At 37.0% G+C, this 18,440-nt stretch overlaps 1 protein-coding gene across 3 annotated transcripts in view; it reads left to right on the top strand.

Annotated features, from left to right (window-relative positions):
* LOC123547630 (influenza virus NS1A-binding protein homolog) overlaps positions 1-18,440 on the top strand; it is a 70,819-nt gene that overhangs the window by 5,335 nt on the left and 47,044 nt on the right. The window contains exons 1-2 of one of the 3 annotated variants that reach the window (XM_045334887.2): positions 356-460; positions 12,902-12,944. The gene's annotated coding sequence lies outside the window, so the exon portion shown is untranslated. Of the gene's footprint in view, positions 1-355; positions 461-12,224; positions 12,319-12,901; positions 12,945-18,440 lie in introns of those variants that run through there. The other 2 variants (XM_045334891.2, XM_045334897.2) reach the window with 2 other exon arrangements.

Raw genomic sequence — 18,440 nt, 5'->3', positions numbered from 1 at the left:
ACACACCAGACAAGTGTCTTTCTGGTTAAAATAACAAATCTTCTGTAAGCCAGCTGAATTGCTTCTTCACATGAAAGTATTCTACATCCCAACAGAGGATAGTCAAGTTTGTGACAAGTGATTTGAAACCTGTGACCTAAACCAGAGGGCCTCAGAGAAAGGCCCCCAGACCATTCATTTCTTAGTGACAACTAAAATAATTACCGATATATCGTGTTATAAAGCAATGACAAAATCTAAATCAAATAAATATGCTCTATAATATCCTTAAAGAGAGAATAATTAAGAATTATTTCTAATGACTGGACAAATCTCTTTATAGAACTATCCTTTTAGGTAAAATGCTGTCATGTGCTATCCTTCAATATATGCAGTGACGTCATAGGTGCAGAGAAACGTGCCGATGTGAAATAAACAAGTACGACTGAAAACAAGAAATTACTGCCAGAGGACACAATAGGTAAACGTTTTGAATAGGTGTGGTGCACGTGGTACATTAGAAAATTGATAAACGGTTAAATCAGCTGCTGACATAGCGTTTTTGTTCATAACAACTTGCTTGAAATGAACATAATTTACCCACTTTGTTGTTTACTTTTGATTCGTCCTCGATTATATTCGTACTTCAAAGTACTTTCGACTCGTAGTGGCACTATATACAGTGCAGTAATAGACTGATTTTAACTGTACAGTGGGAATGTTTCATTCTGTTAAAATATATGTTTAATACAGGTATGAGAATGTCTGAAAAGTTATGCTCAGAGATGTTTGTGCTTTTACTAGTCAACTAATCCGACGTATACAGTTTGTTTTATATTGTGACGGTCAAACTGTAACTGCAGTGGCTGCAAAAGTCAGAAATTAAAAAGCAGCCACTCAGCCACAGTAAGCTTGTCTAGTGCTTTTACGGACAGATGTAAAGACCATGTACAATATAAGCGATTATTTTTGCCAGAAGATAAGGATTTAGGAAAGGTCTTACTTTCTCACAATGAAAGTACTATTTTACGACCTCGGCAACAAAATCTTTGCAAAAATAATTTGTTAACCTTGAAAAACGCGAATAATTTCACACCATCGGTATCGAGCCACGGAAGTGGCAGTGTAGAATAAAAGATAAAATTTCAAAAATAAAGTAAACTTTGAGGATATTTTTGCTACATTTTAATAACAGTATTTGTACCCCCCGACAACGAAGTTGTAAGGGGGGTATACTGGTTTCAGGTTTGTCTGTCTGTCCAGCCGTCTGTCTGTCCGTAGACACAATCTTGTGCACACCATCTCTCCTCATCCCCTTCCCATACGAAAACTTACGCCCAGAAAAATCTGAGAAAACTGCCTAAGTTGTAGATGGATTCCGCTTAAAATGCAATTCAGGTTAATATAGCACGGATTCCAAATATAAGCAGGAATACGTAGCGAAATATGCAAATTTTCTAAGGCGGAAACCAGTTAATTAAAAAATCCACCTAGCCAATATTTAGCAGGAAAAAAATCTGCCTTAAATCTCCGCCTAGAGAATTTATTAGCAGGAAAAAAAATCCGCCTTAAGAAATTCTTAACAAGAATAAAGTCTGCCATTTGGTTAAATTGTAAGAATCTAAAAAATACAAAGTACAATGCTACATGTATATCAAAATTTCAGTGTTGTAACAATTTATAGCTTTAACTGTAATTTTGAATTTCATTTTTATAATTATTTAAGGAAAATACATATTTGACAAAATAAGAAACATGGGGATCAAGTACTGATCAAAACATTTACATGTAAAAGGATTAAGTCATGAAAACTGATGACAAAAATAAGTCTGCATCTGTTTAAAATTATATGAATCAAATAAATGGAAAAAAATATCACATTTTACTTTTGATTTCATGCCTTGTGTATTTTATATATATAAAGGCACTTACTGTAGCTGATACTATTATGCTATTCACATAAATCTACTGTGCTCCACATGGTCCAGAATTTCAAACTATACAAACTATCATTTTTCCGCCAAAACTGGTGCTATTTTATTCAAAAATCATGAAATTCATTGTCAGCCAAACTTTTCCGCCTAAGCCCTTAGGCGGAATACTGGTAAACTTAGCAGGATTCCATGTCTGTCTTATTTTAGCAGGAAAATCTTTGTTAGACAGATTTTTTAGGCGGTTTCCTGCTTATTTAAGGCAAAATCTGGTTAATATTTTCGTACGGGCTGACACAATTTAATGAAACTTCACACAAGTGATCAGTAACAACAGTAGTTGTGCATGGGGCATGTTAGGTTCTTTCAGAAAAAAAATTGCAGTGTTACGGGACTTTGTTTTTTGTTACTATACTATATACATATACACAATCTTGTGCACACCATCTCTCCTCATCCCCTTGGCACAGTTTAATGAAACTTCACACAAGTGATTAGTAACAACAGTAGTTGTGCATGGGGCATGTTAGGTTCTTTCAGAAAAAAAATTTGCAGTTACGGGACTGTTTTTGTTACTTTACTATATACATAGACACAATCTTGTGCGCACCATCTCTCCTCATCCCCTTGACACAATTTAATGAAACTTCACACAAGTGATCAGTAACAACAGTAGTTGTGCATGGGGCATGTTAGGTTCTTTCAACAACAAAAATTGCAGTTATGGGACTTTGTTTCTTGTTAATATACTATGTACATACAGTCTGCATATGCAGTCTTGTGCGCGCCTATCTTCCGAACCCTTGAACACAATTAAATGAAACTTCACAAAAGTGATCAGTACCAACCCAATTTGTGCATGGTGCATGTTACGTTCTTTTAGATAAATATTCTGTATAGTTATGGGACTTTGTTTTTTGTTACTATACTGTATACATACAGTCTATATACATACAGTCAAACATAATTATGCAATCTTGTGTGTGTCAAATTACAATGTACTGTGTCAGTGCATGCGGGGGGTACATTCATCACCTTTAGTGATAGCTCTAGTTTATGATAATCTGCAATACTTTTTTATTCATTTTCTTTGTTTAAACCGTGAAAAAAGGATAATCTTAAACACTACCGCTATATAGCATAATGGCCGATACCCCTCTCACCGTAAAAACGGGAAGGGGCGTTTATTGGTGGCTAATACCGGAAAACGGGATTTATACTATAATGTCAATATCGAGAATAGTTCAGTTGTCATTCTATACCTACATTTTACTGATACTGTTAGGAAAATGAACACATTAAAAAATTCTAAAAAGTCATAAAATACTTGTCAGACTTACTCGCTTCAATAAATTAAACATTAATTAATCTTCATGTAGAAACTTTAAATGGGTTGACTCATAATTTGAAATAAGAGGCTTAAATCTTCGAAAATCCGATGTGACAGGTGTGAGGAGATAATACCCTGACACAGCAGACTGCCGATTTAATAAATTGCAGAAACAAAACACAAAATGAATTGTGTGTAGCAGTGTGTATATAATGTATATAATTAGTCTATGATATCGATTGTCCGAATTAGCTCAGTTGGTAGAGCATCTGACTTGCAAGCAGAAGGTCACAGGTTTGAGTCCTATATTGGGCTGCACATTTTTCCGCTACCACGAGACGTGTTGGGACAGCGACAGTCAAAAGTTATCCAGGTGTCCAGAAACGTCCTATTATTTGGAGTAAAATTTTTCTGAAAGATTATTATTATACCCTATTTATACAGCACCCTTTTCATGATAAACAGGTTCAAAGGTGCTCTACTTATAGCAAAAGCAGCCACAGGGCGCGAAATTCATCCTCTACTAGTACAGACACAGAGCAATATTTAAGTCAATCTGACTAAAGTACTTGATCTTCTAAACGAAGATCTGAGAACGACCCATTCACATTCATCTTCTGTATATTTTGGATTTCCAATATTGCTATTTTTATTTTCGCAAATCTATTTTTATTTGAACCAATCAAACAACTTGTTCGAATGTCAAAGAGTAAGAAAAATTTGCAGTCAATCCAGTGCTCGAACCAGGGACCTCTCGCTTACAGAGCAAGTGCTCTACCGACTGAGCTAACCGGCTATCTGACATCTTTCGACATAAAAATTGTAGATATCAAAAACCAAGGCTTTTTAAAGCTTGCAGAATGTTGTAAGTTAGCTTTTGATTGGCAAGCGGAAGGGTCGTCAGAACGAGGCTATCAGTAGCTCGTTGTCAGATCCTAAGCGTAGCGTAATCGGAGATGTACTTTGGTCAGACTGTATTTAAGTGTACGTGTATATGGCTCATAGACCCATACTGTAATACAGTATCCTAGGTTATGTTACTTGCACCTGTGCATAACAAGTGTTCAGCAATGTGGGTAAATGAAAAGGAACAGTGAATATGTGACATTGTGTGTAACAAAAAAGGCTAAGATTGGACATAAGTCATTAAATATATGTGATCCCATGAAATCCACGGTATTAAAATGTACATAAGAAAAGGGTAGGTTTGATGGCCTGTTGCACTTCCATATACTTGTCAAACACTACAGTTCTCCACTTAAAAAGTTTTAATAAAGTTAACATGCAGCTAACTATCAAGCTGTGTCTCAGTAACAACTCGTGGTCATCAGACCTGCTGCTATAGCGAAGTTAGGTAACTTTTGGTTGAATTTGATTCATTTTTTCTAACATAGAAAGTTTGGTTAAAGTTTTGTGTTCAGCTATCAAATTGTATCTCAGTTACAACTGCATCTGTTATACTGAAACTTCACACAAGACATCATTCTCATCCAATGGACATTCATAACCATGTTAGAGAACTCCTTGTTAAGATTAAAATTTTGACCCTTATTTGACTTAGAAAGTTTGGTTGTTCAAAGTGAACATTACAGATGCTGTTACAGAATTTTAATTTGTAATAAATTGTAATAAAATAACTCGGTTACAAAAGTCTTGTTGAGTTATGACCCTTGTTTGACTTGGATACTGTTAAAATTATCAAGTGTGTTGTCTTATGGACAGCTCTTATATAATTACCTCCTTTTATTTAAATTTTAATTTACTCTGCACTTGTCTAGAGCACAAATCCATAACTATTGAAGGGGTTTTGCTTAAACTTCACTCAATAACAGAGGGCATTTATGCAATAAGGACATTAATTAGAAATGCAGTGTTTAAGATCTTTAAATCTACCTTACTTAGTTTATTATGTCTCCCACCACACAGTGGTGTGGGAGACATATTGATTTACTTCTGTCTGTGTGTCTGTCTGTCTGTCACAAAGCTTGTCTGCACTCTTAAGTCGAACATTTCTCATCCGATCTGCACCAAACTTGAACAAAATGTGTTTGCCAATAAGTGCTCGGCCAAGTTCGATAACTAGCCAAATCGGCCCAGGCACTTTGGAATTATGGCCCTTGAATTACCAAAAAATGCTCAGATTTTTTGCGCATTTTTGACCTTAAAAGGACCCCTGTACTACTTTTGAGCTCACCTGTGACAAGGTGAGCTTTTGTGATCGCGCAGTGTCTGTCATCTGTGTGTCCGTCCGTCCGTCCGTAAACTTTTGCTTGTGACCACTCTAGAGGGCACATTTTTCATGGGGTCTTTATGAAAATTGGTCAGAATGTTCACCTTGATGATATCTAGGTCAAGTTGAAAACTGGGTCACGTGCCGTCAAAAACTAGGTCAGTAGGTCTAAAAATAGAAAAACCTTGTGACCTCTCTAGAGGCCATATATTTCACAAGATCTTCATGAAAGTTGGTCAGAATGTTCATCTTGGTGATATCTAGGTCAAGTTCGAAGCTGGGTCACATGCCGTCAAAACCTAGGTCAGTAGGTCAAATAATAGAAAAACCTTGTGACCTCTCTAAAAGCCATATTTTTCATGGGATCTGTATGAAAGTTGGTCTGAATGTTCATCTTGATGATATCTAGGTCAAGTTTGAAACTGGGTCACGTGCGGTCAAAAACTAAGTCAGTAGGTCTAAAAATAGAAAAACCTTGTGACCTCTCTAGAGGCCATACTTGTGAATGGATCTTCATAAAAATTGGTCAGAATGTTCATCTTGATGATATCTAGGTCAAGTTCGAAAGTGGGTCACGTGTCATCAAAAAGTAGGTCAGTAGGTCAAATAATGAAAAAGCCTTGTGACCTCTTTAGAGGTCATATTTTTCATGGGAACTGTATGAAAGTTGGTCTGAATGTTTATCTTGATGATATATAGGTCAAGTTTGAAACTGGATCAACTGTGATCAAAAACTAGGTCAGTAGGTCTTAAAATAGAAAAACCTTGTGACCTCTCTAGAGGCCATACCCTTGAATGGATCTTCATGAAAATTGGTCAGAATGTTCACCTTGATGATATCTAGGTCAAATTTGAAACTGGGTCACGTGCCCTCAAAAACTAGGTCAGTAGGTCAAATAATAAAAAAAACCTTGTGACCTCTCTAGAGGCCATACTTTTCTTGGGATCTATATGAAACTTGGTCTGAATGTTCATCTTGATGATATCTAGGTCAAGTTTGAAACTGGGTCAACTGCGGTCCAAAAACTAGGTCAGTAGGTCTAAAATTAGAAAAATCGTTTGACCTCTCTAGAGGCCATATTTTTCAGTGGATCTTCATGAAAATTGGTCAGAATTTTTATCTTGATGATATCTAGGTCAAGTTCAAAACTGGGTCACATGAGCTCAAAAACTAGGTCACTATGTCAAATAAAAGAAAAAAACGTCATCATACTCAAAACTGGGTCATGTGGGAACAGGTGAGCGATTCAGGACCATCATGGTCCTCTTGTTAAAGTAGTATAGGGTCCTTTTGGTGTCAAAAAAAGTGATGTGCATGTGCTCTAAGTAAACAGTATATAAAGACTGACTTACTATTTAGATGTTTCTATTCCATCAAGGAATATATGTCTGCTGCGATTATTATGTGCAAGCTCATGCAATTTTTTTAACTTGGAGAGATAAATGTATTTATGTCTCCCCTCGCCCACTAGGGGAGCCCTGTCCATCCGTCCTTTCATCTGTCCGTCCGTCCTTTCGTTTGTCCGTCACACTTCATTTCCGATCAATAAATGGAGAACCATTTGACCTAGAACCTTCAAACTTCATGTGGTGGCAGGGCTTATGGAATAGAGGACCCCTATTGTTTATGGGATCACTCCATCAAAGGTCACATGGGCCTGAACATGAAAAACCATTTCCGATCAATAACTTGAGAACCACTTTACCCAGAATGTTGAAACTTCACAGGATGATTGGTCATGCAGAGTAGATGTCCCCTCTAGATTTTGGGGTCACTCTGTTGAAGGTCAAGGTCACAGGGGCCTGAACATGGAAAACCATTTCCGATCAGTAACTGGAGAACCACTTGACCCAGAATGTTGAAACTTAATAGGATGATTGGAGACGCTGAGTAGATGACCCCTATTGATTTTGGGGTCACTGTATTAAAGGTCAAGGTATCAGGGGCCTGAACATGGAAAACCATTTCTGGTCAGTAACTTGAAAACCACTTGACCCAGAATGTGAAACTTAATAGGATGATTTGACATGCAGAGAGGATGACCCCTACTGATTTTGGGGTCACTCGATCAAAGGTCAATGTCACGGGTCTGAACATGGAGAACTGTTTCTAGTTCATAACTTGAGAACCACTAGGCCCAGAATGTTAAAACTTTGTGGGATGATTGGACATGTCAAGTAGATGATCCCTATTGCAGCCAACCATCAGTGTCTCTTTGACTTTCGTTCCTGTCCCCTTAGTATTGACTTCTTGCCTATACGACTATGCATTGGGGGAGAGATGCGCTTTTCTACAAAAGCATCTTCTAGTTGATCTACATACTTGTCTGTTCTGGCAAAATAAATATTTAGAGCTTGGTTAATTATTTTCATGAAATAGGGTAATACATTTCTTGCAGCCTACATTTCTTAACAGTTATTTCTACATCCAAAGTTTTCTCAAGTAATTCAGAATTATTCTTTACAGATTACTACAAAAATTACAAATCCTTTCATAGATATATAGCTTGCACAGTGAGATGCAACTACATTAAACATAAAAGCTTATAGTGATGTCTTATGTAATCAAAATGTTGTAATTTATAATTATGCCATCTAATTTAATTATGGACCATACATATTCCATTAAAATGACTGGCTAACAACCAAATCACAGCGTTAGAATTTTTGTTTTGTTTTGTTTTGTTGCCTTTAACGTTACACTGACACAATTATAGGTCATATGGCGACTTTCCAGCTTTGATGGTGGAGGAAGACCCCATGTGCCCCTCCATGCATTATTTCATCACAGGCGGGAACCTGGGTGGAACCACCGACTTTCCGTCATTAGCATTTTTGTAACTAAGATATTGGAAATGCCTATTCTCTGTTTAGATTGAAGTGAAACACTTCAGTACTACTGCAGTTCTCTCAGACACTTTTATGTTATATGATGCATGAAATTAAATGTTTTTAGCACAAACATTTTATGTAAGAGGAACTTAAGTAGAGCAAAAGTGCATTTAAAATGTGTTTGTTAGATTAAGGTAGGTGCCTGAAAATACCATTTTATTAAGAATCAGGTTTGGTTGTTAAAAACATCTGCCTTAAATTTTAAGACTATGAAAAAGCAGGTCATACTCACCATAAGATTTCTTTTCTTTCAAATTATATCAGAAGTGACAGTGTTCATTTCTTATTGAACCTGTAACTTAATATTTAAGGATTTTCGTGCACAATTTTTCACCTCTTTACAGTTGATAAGCAAAATTCAGTTACAACTATGAGTGGAAAATTTAACTGTTCACAAGTTTGTTGCATGATATATCCATGATATTTGTAATGTCTCATGAATTATGTGTACCACTTCAAAGTGAAATTGTACATCCCAGAAATAAGTGCAAAAAGGGAAATATCAAATGTGCACCAGTCAAGTATATACTAAGGTCATGTTGATAAATGCTAGCTTCAGTCTATCAGGTCAAAACTTTATTTTGAGAATATCGACTGTAATGCAATGTTTCTATCTTTTCAACTCAAACTGCTAGAACATAACTGAATGACAAAATACTCATTTGATTTTTATATAAGGTTAAAATGTTCTTTTTGTGTAATCGTAATGTAGATCTTGGGGAAACCTTTGTGATGATATGCATGACTCTATTTTTGTCAGAATTTTAGTTTTAAGTCAGAATTATCCTTGTAACATCATTTGAGCCGCGCCATGAGAAAACCAACATAGTGTGTTTGTGACCAGCATGGATCCAGACCAGCCTGCGCATCCGCGCAGTCTGGTCAGGATCCATACTGTTTGCTTTCAAAGCCTATCGCAATTAGAGAAACTGTTAGCAAACAGCATGGATCCTGACCAGACTGCGTGGATGCGCAGGCTGGTCTGGATCCATGCTGGTCGCAAATGCACTATGTTGGTTTTCTCATTGCACGGCTCATTATGTCTCCCCCAGGAGACATATTGTTTTTGCCCTGTCCGTCCATCTGTCCGTCCGTCCGTCCTTCCGTCCGTCCGTCCGTCCGTCACACTTCATTTCCGAGCAATAACTGGAGAACCATTTGACCTAGAACCTTCAAACTTCATAGGGTTGTAGGGCTGCTGGAGTAGACGACCCCTATTGTTTTTGGGGTCACTCCTTCAAAGGTCAAGGTCACAGGGGCCTGAACATTGAAAACCATTTCCGATCAATATCTAGAGAACCACTTGACCCAGAATGTTGAAACTTCATAGGATGATTGGTCATGAAGAGTAGATGACCCCTATTGATTTTGGGGTCACTCCGTCAAAGGTCAAGGTCACAGGGGCCTGAACATTGAAAACCATTTCGGATCAATAACTAGAGAACCACTTGACCCAGAATGTTGAAACTTCATAGGATGATTGGTCATGAAGAGTAGATGACCCCTATTGATTTTGGGGTCACTCCGTCAAAGGTCAAGGTCACAGGGGCCAGAACATTGAAAACCATTTCCGATCAATAACTAGAGAACCACTTGATCCAGAATGTTGAAACTTCATAGGATGATTGGTCATGAAGAGTAGATGACCCCTATTGATTTTGGGATCACTCTGTCAAAGGTCAAGGTCACAGGGGCCTGATCATTGAAAACCATTTCCGATCAATAACTAGAGAACCACTTGACCCAGAATGTTGAAACTTCATAGGATGATTGGTCATGAAGAGTAGATGACCCCTATTGATTTTGGGGTCACTCCGTCAAAGGTCAAGGTCACAGGGGCCTGAACATTGAAAACCATTTCGGATCAATAACTAGAGAACCACTTGACCCAGAATGTTGAAACTTCATAGGATGATTGGTCATGAAGAGTAGATGACCCCTATTCATTTTGGGGTCACTCTGTCAAAGGTCAAGGTCACAGGGGCCTGAACATTTAAAACCATTTCCGATCAATAACTTGAGAACCACCTGACCCAGAATGTTGAAACTTGATAGGATGATTGGTCATAAAGAGTAGATGACCCTTATTGATTATGGGATCACTCTGTCAAAGGTCAAGGTCACAGGGGCCTGAACATTGAAAACCATTTCTGATCAATAACTAGAGAACCACTTGACCCAGAATGTTGAAACTTCATAGGATGATTGTACATGCAAAGAAGATGACCCCTATCGATTTTGGGGTCACTCCATTAAAGGTCAAGGTCACAGGGACCTGAACATTGAAAACCATTTCCGGTCAGTAACTTGAGAACCACTTGACCCAGAATGTTGAAACTTAATAGGATGATTGATCATAAAGAGTAGATGACCCCTAACGATTTTGGGGTCACTCTGTTAAAGGTCAAGGCCACAGGGGCCTGAACATGGAAAACCATTTCCAGTCAATAACTTGAGAACCTCTCGACCCATAATGTTGAAACTTCATAGGATGATTGTTCATGCAGAGTAAATGACCCTTATTGTTTTTGGGGTCACTCCGTTAAAGGTCAAGGTCTCAGGGGCCTGAACATTGTTAACCAGTTCTGATCAATAACTTGAGAACCACTCGACCCAGAATGTTGAAACTTCATAGGATGATTGAACATGCATAGTAGATGACCCCTATTGATTTTGGGGTCAGTCTATTAAATGTCAAGGTCACAGTGGCCTGTTCATGTAAAATCATTTTTTGGAAATAACTTGAGAACCACTTGACCTACAATGTTGAAACTTAATAGGATGATTGGACATGCAGAGTAGATGACCCCTATTTTTTTGAGGTCACTTGATCAAAGGTCACAGGAGCCTGAACAGTGACTTGAGAACCACTAGGCCACGAGTGTTGAAATTTAGAGGGATGACTGGACATGCCAAGTAGATGATCCCTATTGCAGCCAACCATCAGTGTCTCTTTGACTTTCGCTCCTGACCCCTATTGACTTCTTGCCTATAGGACTTTGCATTGGGGGAGACATGCGCTTTTTTACAAAAGCATTTTCTAGTTTTAAGATGTTTTGTATCCATTTCATCGGTGTAACATCATAGTAGTAGACATTATTAGCTTGTCTGATTTTAAGAAAAAATCTATGAGGTAATGTCGTCACTTGATCATTGGTTTCGACATTGGTTAAAATTTTTGTTACTGTCCACCTTTTCTCAAAAACCATAAGAGCTACAGCTTTTAAACTTTGCACACTTAATGTTTATCATCATTAAATGACTTAATAGGCCAAGAACTATTACTGTGAAATGCATTTTGTCGAAATTATGGCCCTTTTTGTATTTACAAAATTTGTGTTTCTTTGGTTAAAATTTTTGTTTATGCCCGCTTTTTCTCAAAAACTATAAGAGCTACAGCTTTGAAACTTTGCACACTTGTTTATCATAATTAGGGGACTAAAAATTGTAGGCCAAGAACCATAACTCTGATTATTATGCATTTTGTCAGAATTATGGCCCTTTTTGTACTTAGAAAATCTGAACTATAACTCTTACATACTGACCAGCTCTTGCAGACGAGCGATGGCACCTGTAGGCAGTTCTCTTGTTTTTAAGGTATGACAGTGTCCTCTGTATTGGTGGTAGTGGGCATTATTTTATGATGTTATAATAACCACTTTGTCCTTGTAGCATTGTACTGGTAGGCTTTTTTAAAAGTCTTTATGGTACCATTTTTTCAATGTAACATAATGGTTGACTTTATTTTGAGATTTTACGGTACTACCTACTTTACCGTGTAACATCAATGTAGTAGGCATTCATTAGAGATATTACAGTATCTACTTGTATTTCCTGTTTTCTCTTAAGTATTACAGACTCTGATGATAGTTATGAATGAGAAATGGGCTTGTAATATAGTGGATAATTAGGATGCTGTTCCCTGTGTTTCTCAGATGTTTTGGTGATAATAGCTTGTAGGAGGCTGATATAGTTTCTGGAATTATGAATCCATCAGAGTTTTTTTTTTTTTTTTGGCTGTTTGCTTGTCTGTCTCCAAATCAACATCATTTTAAGCATACTTAGATTTTCACTTTTGACAGTGTAGCTGTATTTTTACTTGAATAATTAGATTTTTCTTAGACTTGACAAACATGTAATAATGTACACTGAATATTTTTTAAAAAGTGTCAGTAGAATGATACTAGAATCAGTGCCTTGGATTAAATAAAAATAAAATTTTGTATTCTGTAGTTTTGTTTTGGATTTGTTTAACTTGTCAACCATTACATTTGTAGGTTTTCTGTATACAGTTACTGTTTTTGTTGTTGTTGTTTTTTAACATTAACTTGTAAAGAAACCTTGAAAGTTAATACTGCTACAAACAAAATGTTTCTCTGTTTACGGTTTTATGACTGTGGTAAAGATAACATTTAGATTACATTATAACATTATTATAGCAGTAGAAAAACATTATGAAGTTCAGCTAAACATTTGAGATTGGAAACTGTCTTGTATCCTTGTAAAAATATTTAATATTTATTCTTTTCTTTTTTTCAGTGTGACCTGCTGATGCAAATCACCCTCTTCCATCTTCTTTACAGTGAGTATCTGTCTCTTTTTATCCCCTGACGAAAGTCGGAGGGATATAGTTTTGGCGTTGTCCGTCCGTCCGTCCTTCCATCCGTCTTTCCATCCGTCCGTCCTTCCATCTTTCCGTCCGTCCGTCCGGAGCCATATCTAGGAAATGGTTGGGAATATTTATTTAAAACGTCATATACATGTTCACCACTATGAGTTCTTGCGGCTAGTCAAGTTTCAGTCAAATTGCCTAAGTAATACCAGAGTTATGGCCCTTAGAAGTTTTTAGTATTAACTATATAGGGTACTATAAATATGGCAATTTCTGCATCATAACTTTTGATATATTTGACTTAGAACTATGAAACTTAAACAGAATTTAGATCACCATAATGTGGTTGTGTACACACAATTTCATTTGGATTTATTTTGTAAATTAAGAGTTATGGCCCTTTAATTGTATAAAAATCCACATATTTGTACATAACAAACTTACCATTTGGTAGAATTTCATTAAATTTCTTTCATTCTTTTCCATGAACATTTATTGTAAACATGTGAAGTTGTGTACCCACACCTGGTCACCCCCTTACCTTGATCACACACCTCCCCCTGACACCCCCCCCCCCCCCCCCAAAAAAAAAAAAAAATTCCTTATTTTAGATTTTTTTCAAACAAACTTCATATACATGTTCACCACTATGAGGTTATGGGGCCCATCAAGTTTCAGACAGATTGCCCAAGTAACACCAGAGTTATGGCCCTTAGAAATTTCAAGTGTTAACTATATAGGGTACTATAGATCTATAGATATGGCAATTTCTGCATCGTAACTTTTGATATATTTTACCTAGAACTATGAAACTTTAACAGAATTTAGAGCACTATAATGTGGTTGTGCACAGACAGTTTTGTACGGATTTCTTTTGTAACTTCAGAGTTATTGCCCTTTAATTGTCTAAAAATCCACATAATTTATTTGTACATAACAAACTTACCATTTGGCAGAATTTCATTAAATTTCTTTCATTCTTTTATATGAACATTTATTATAAACATTTGAAGTTGTGCACCCACACCTGGTCACCCACTTGCCTTGGTCACACCACCTCCCCCCCCCCACCCCCCCCCCCCCCCCCCCCCCCCCCCATTTCTTATTTTAGATTTTTTTCAAACCTTCCAAGTTGTACCATTCCCCCACCTCACTCCTCCACCCAGTCATGCCCACCACTGATCATGCATCCTCTCCCCCCCCCCCCCCACCAACTTCACCCTTTTACCCTTTTTTTTTTCATGTTTAATTTTCAATCAATATTTATAATCAGCATGTGAAATTTTGTTTCCTCTCCCGTTCCCCTGCACCCCCACCCCCTAAAAAAATAAATATATACATATATGTATATATACATATATATATTTCCATTCCTTTTTTTTTTTTTTTTTTAAAATGTTCAAACCTTCAACATGTTAAGTTGTGACTGCACAAACCTTGCCCTCAGCCATGTTCAAGATATCTTACCTGTGTTCTCTTAATGAAACTGTCCTTCTAAGTTCAAATGTACATGTTAAACAGCAACACCTGGTGCCAAACCACTGGAAGACAATATTTCGTTCCAGTTAAACTTCAAGCTCATATTTCAATTAACTGCATTTAATTTTAAAAGCTAAGCTTATTACAGTAAGCATATCCCATTCAAAATTAATTCTTTAGTCAGGATCAAAGTATCATACATTTATTATATACTCTTTAATTAAACATTTATTTTCTGTTAAATTGATTTTGACTAATGAAATTATTAGTCCCCTACTGGTTGAAAACCAGTTTCGGGGACTATAGGAATGCACTTTTCCGTCATTCCGTTCGTCCATCCGTCCGTCCGTCTGTCCGCCAGTCCGTCCGTCCATCCGTCCGCAATTTCGTGTCCGGTCCATAACTCTGTCATCCATGAAGGGATTTTAATATTACTTGGCACAAATGTTCCCCATGATGAGACGACGTGTCATGCGCAAAACCCGGACCCCTAGCTCAAAGGTCAAGGTCACAATTGGAGGTCAAAGGTCAACAGGGCTTTTTTCCTGTCCGGTCCACAACTCTCCCATCCTTGAAGGGATTTTAGTATTACTTGGCACAAATGTTCCCCATGATGAGATGATGTGTCATGCGCAAATCCCGGACCCCTAGCTCAAAGGTCAAGGTCACAATTGGAGGTCAAAGGTCAACAGGGCTTTTTTCCTGTCCGGTCCATAACTCTCCCATCCATGAAGAGATTTTAATATTACTTGGCACAAATGTTCCCCATGAGGAGATGACGTGTCATGCGCAAAACCTGGACCCCTAGCTTAAAGGTCAAGGTCACAATTGGAGGTCAAAGGTCAACAAGGCTTTTTTTCCTGTCCGGTCCATAACTCTCCCATCTATGAAGGGATTTTAATATTACTTGGCAGAAATGTACCTCATAATAAGACGATGTGTCATGCACAACTTTCAGACCCCTAGCTCAAAGGTCAAGGTCACACTAAGCAGTCAAATGTTAACATAGCATGAACAGGGTCTGTTTCGTGTCCGGTCCATAACTCTGACATTCATTAAGGGATTTTAATATCACTTAGCACAAGTGTTCCCCATGATGAGACGACGTGTCATGCGCAAATCCCGGACCCCTAGCTCAAAGGTCAAGGTCACAATTGGGGTCAAAGGTCAACAGAGTTTTTTTCCTGTCTGGTCCATAACTCTCCCATCCATGAAGAGATTTTAATATTACTTGGCACAAATGTTCCCCATGAGGAGATGACGTGTCATGCGCAAAACCTGGACCCCTAGCTTAAAGGTCAAGGTCACAATTGGAGGTCAAAGGTCAACAAGGCTTTTTTCCTGTCCGGTCCATAACTCTCCCATCTATGAAGGGAATTTTAATATTACTTGGCAGAAATGTACCTCATAATAAGACGATGTGTCATGCACAACTTTCAGACCCCTAGCTCAAAGGTCAAGGTCACACTAAGCAGTCAAATGTTAACATAGCATGAACAGGGTCTGTTTCGTGTCCGATCCATAACTCTGACATTCATTAAGGGATTTTAATATCACTTAGCACAAGTGTTCCCCATGATGAGACGATGTGTCATGCGCAAATCCCGGACCCCTAGCTCAAAGGTCAAGGTCACAATTGGGGGTCAAAGGTCAACAGAGTTTTTTTCCTGTCCCATCCATAACTGTGCCATCCATGAAGGGATTTTAATATTACTTGGCACAAATGTTTCCCATGATGAGACGACGTGTCATGCGCAACACCCAGTACCCTAGCTTAAAGGTCAAGGTCACACTTTGAGATCAAAGGTCAAGAGGATTTTTTTCCTGTCCGGTCTATAACTTTGTCATGCAAAGCAGGATTTAGATATCAGTTGACACAAATATTCCCCTGGATGAGACAACATGTCATGCGCAAGAACCAGGTCCCTAGGTCTAAGGTCAAGGTCATATTTAGAGGTCAAAGGTCAGATTCAAGAATGACTTTGTACGGAACATTTCTTCTTCATGCATGGAGGGATTTTGATGGAACTTGGAACAAATGTTCACCACCATGAGGCACCCTTGTTTTTAGAATTACGTCCCTTTGTTGTTACTATTAAAGAGAATTCCTATAGTTTTTTTCCTTTCATAGAAATTTTTTAAATTTACATATATGATAGGAAAATTTGTGCTGAAAACAATGAACAAATAAAAACAATAGGTCACCAGGCTTGTTTTTGTGAAAAATTGTTTTGAACACACCCACTGTTGCTGAAACAGCTAGCGATTTTTCAACATTTTCATAATTTTCTGCTTTTTTATAAATACCAAGCAAAATATACATCAAGACAGCACAATAAGGTTTTTTTCTTTTTACAGATTTTATTATATACTTATTTGATATCATAGTCATATTTGTAATACTCTGTCCTTACAATAATGGGTAAAAATGAAAAAAAAATATTGTTTCATATTTACTTTTGTGAACTTTTTTCAGTGAAAAATACCCATAGTGAAGAATATTTTTTTAAATTTTGAAAAAACTCTTTCATAGAATTTTTTCCTGTTTTTCTTGTGTATAGATAATTGTATTGTGAGCATAAAAATGGCTAAAAATGTATGGGTCACCAGGCTAATTTTTATGTTAAGACCGCTAGAATACAACACCTGTTCGGACGGAAAATGGCGCGAACCTGGCCAAATTGATTACATGTATGTCTGCTAGAAGTTAAAAAAAGTTTTAAAAGTTCTTAATTCTTTCTATTATTGAATACTAAATAATCTGAAAGGTGATATTGTCTTATCAGTACTAAGTCAAATATCTTACATTATATGAAAAACACTGTCTTTGTACTAAAATGCGATGTGAAAACACAACCACAAAAATTGCTAGATACCTGTCAGGCATGATACTTGTCAATACAACATTAACCAGTATCAACATCTGATTACTGATAAAACTTATCAAAAATGTTATTTCATTCAAGATTCCTCATATTTAAGACTGTCTGTAACATGTTTCAACAAATGTTGACTTCAGTTTAATTTTCCATAGAAAGTGTCGGCTGCGCAGAAAGATGCGCATAAAAAACTATCGGAATTCCCTTTAATAGATTTTATTGTAACTTTTTTATTACTGGCGGTAGAGAAAAATCGAGACCACTTTTCTGTGGTACAGCATGCATGTTACATCCAATTTTTAGGTGTATTTTGACCTATCTCTACCTGGTAAAGAGTTTCTTGTGGACTTATATTATATAGATTTTTTTTTTTTTTTTTTTTTTTTTTTTTTTTTTTAAAGATTAATTTCCCTTTGTTGTTACTTACATGATAACATTTTTATAATCAGTCAAAAAAATTCAATATGAAAACAACTGTGGGTTTTTATATATGCACATTTTAATCCAAGTGTGTTGTTATAACATATTGTATATGTAGTACAATATTGTTTATACATCATTGACAGATATCAGTTCATTATGTTATACTGCAGTAGAGAAAATTAGGTGCCTTCCAGTAGGGGACTTTGTATTGCATGGCAATACTTCATTCACTTGTTTGCTTCTTATTAACATCCTTTCACTTTTTGCCGGATATATCTTTTTGCCATTCCTCACCACAAACCCTTTCGGCGGGGGATACCAATTCATCGAATTTGCTTGTTATACTCAGAATTCTTCATCCAGTAACTGAATTGCTGAGGGTAATAATCACTTCTTTCTAGGAGAGACATTTCTAGGAGATTAAGTGTTACAATGAATGTCAATTATTTTTCCTTTCTTTCTTAATGAGCGTGGCGGGCTTCTTGGCTGATTGGTTACCTTTACTAACTTTGAATCGGGCGTCCCTCGGCCCTCACTCCTAGTTTTAAGTATAAACTACTGGTCTAATACTTCTCACATTGGAAGACCTTCAACAGGAGTTTACGTATTCAGTGTCATTGATTCTGTGAGATGCAAGCCCTGAGTAGTGTGAAATAACATCTAGATGAGAATCAACAGTCTGTAT

The sequence above is a fragment of the Mercenaria mercenaria genome, chromosome 15 (genome assembly GCF_021730395.1).
Source record: "Mercenaria mercenaria strain notata chromosome 15, MADL_Memer_1, whole genome shotgun sequence".
In the NCBI taxonomy this organism is placed as follows: Eukaryota; Metazoa; Mollusca; class Bivalvia; order Venerida; family Veneridae; genus Mercenaria; species Mercenaria mercenaria.
Note: the sequence above shows the minus strand (reverse complement) of the source record. Positions and strands in the feature narration are given on the sequence as shown.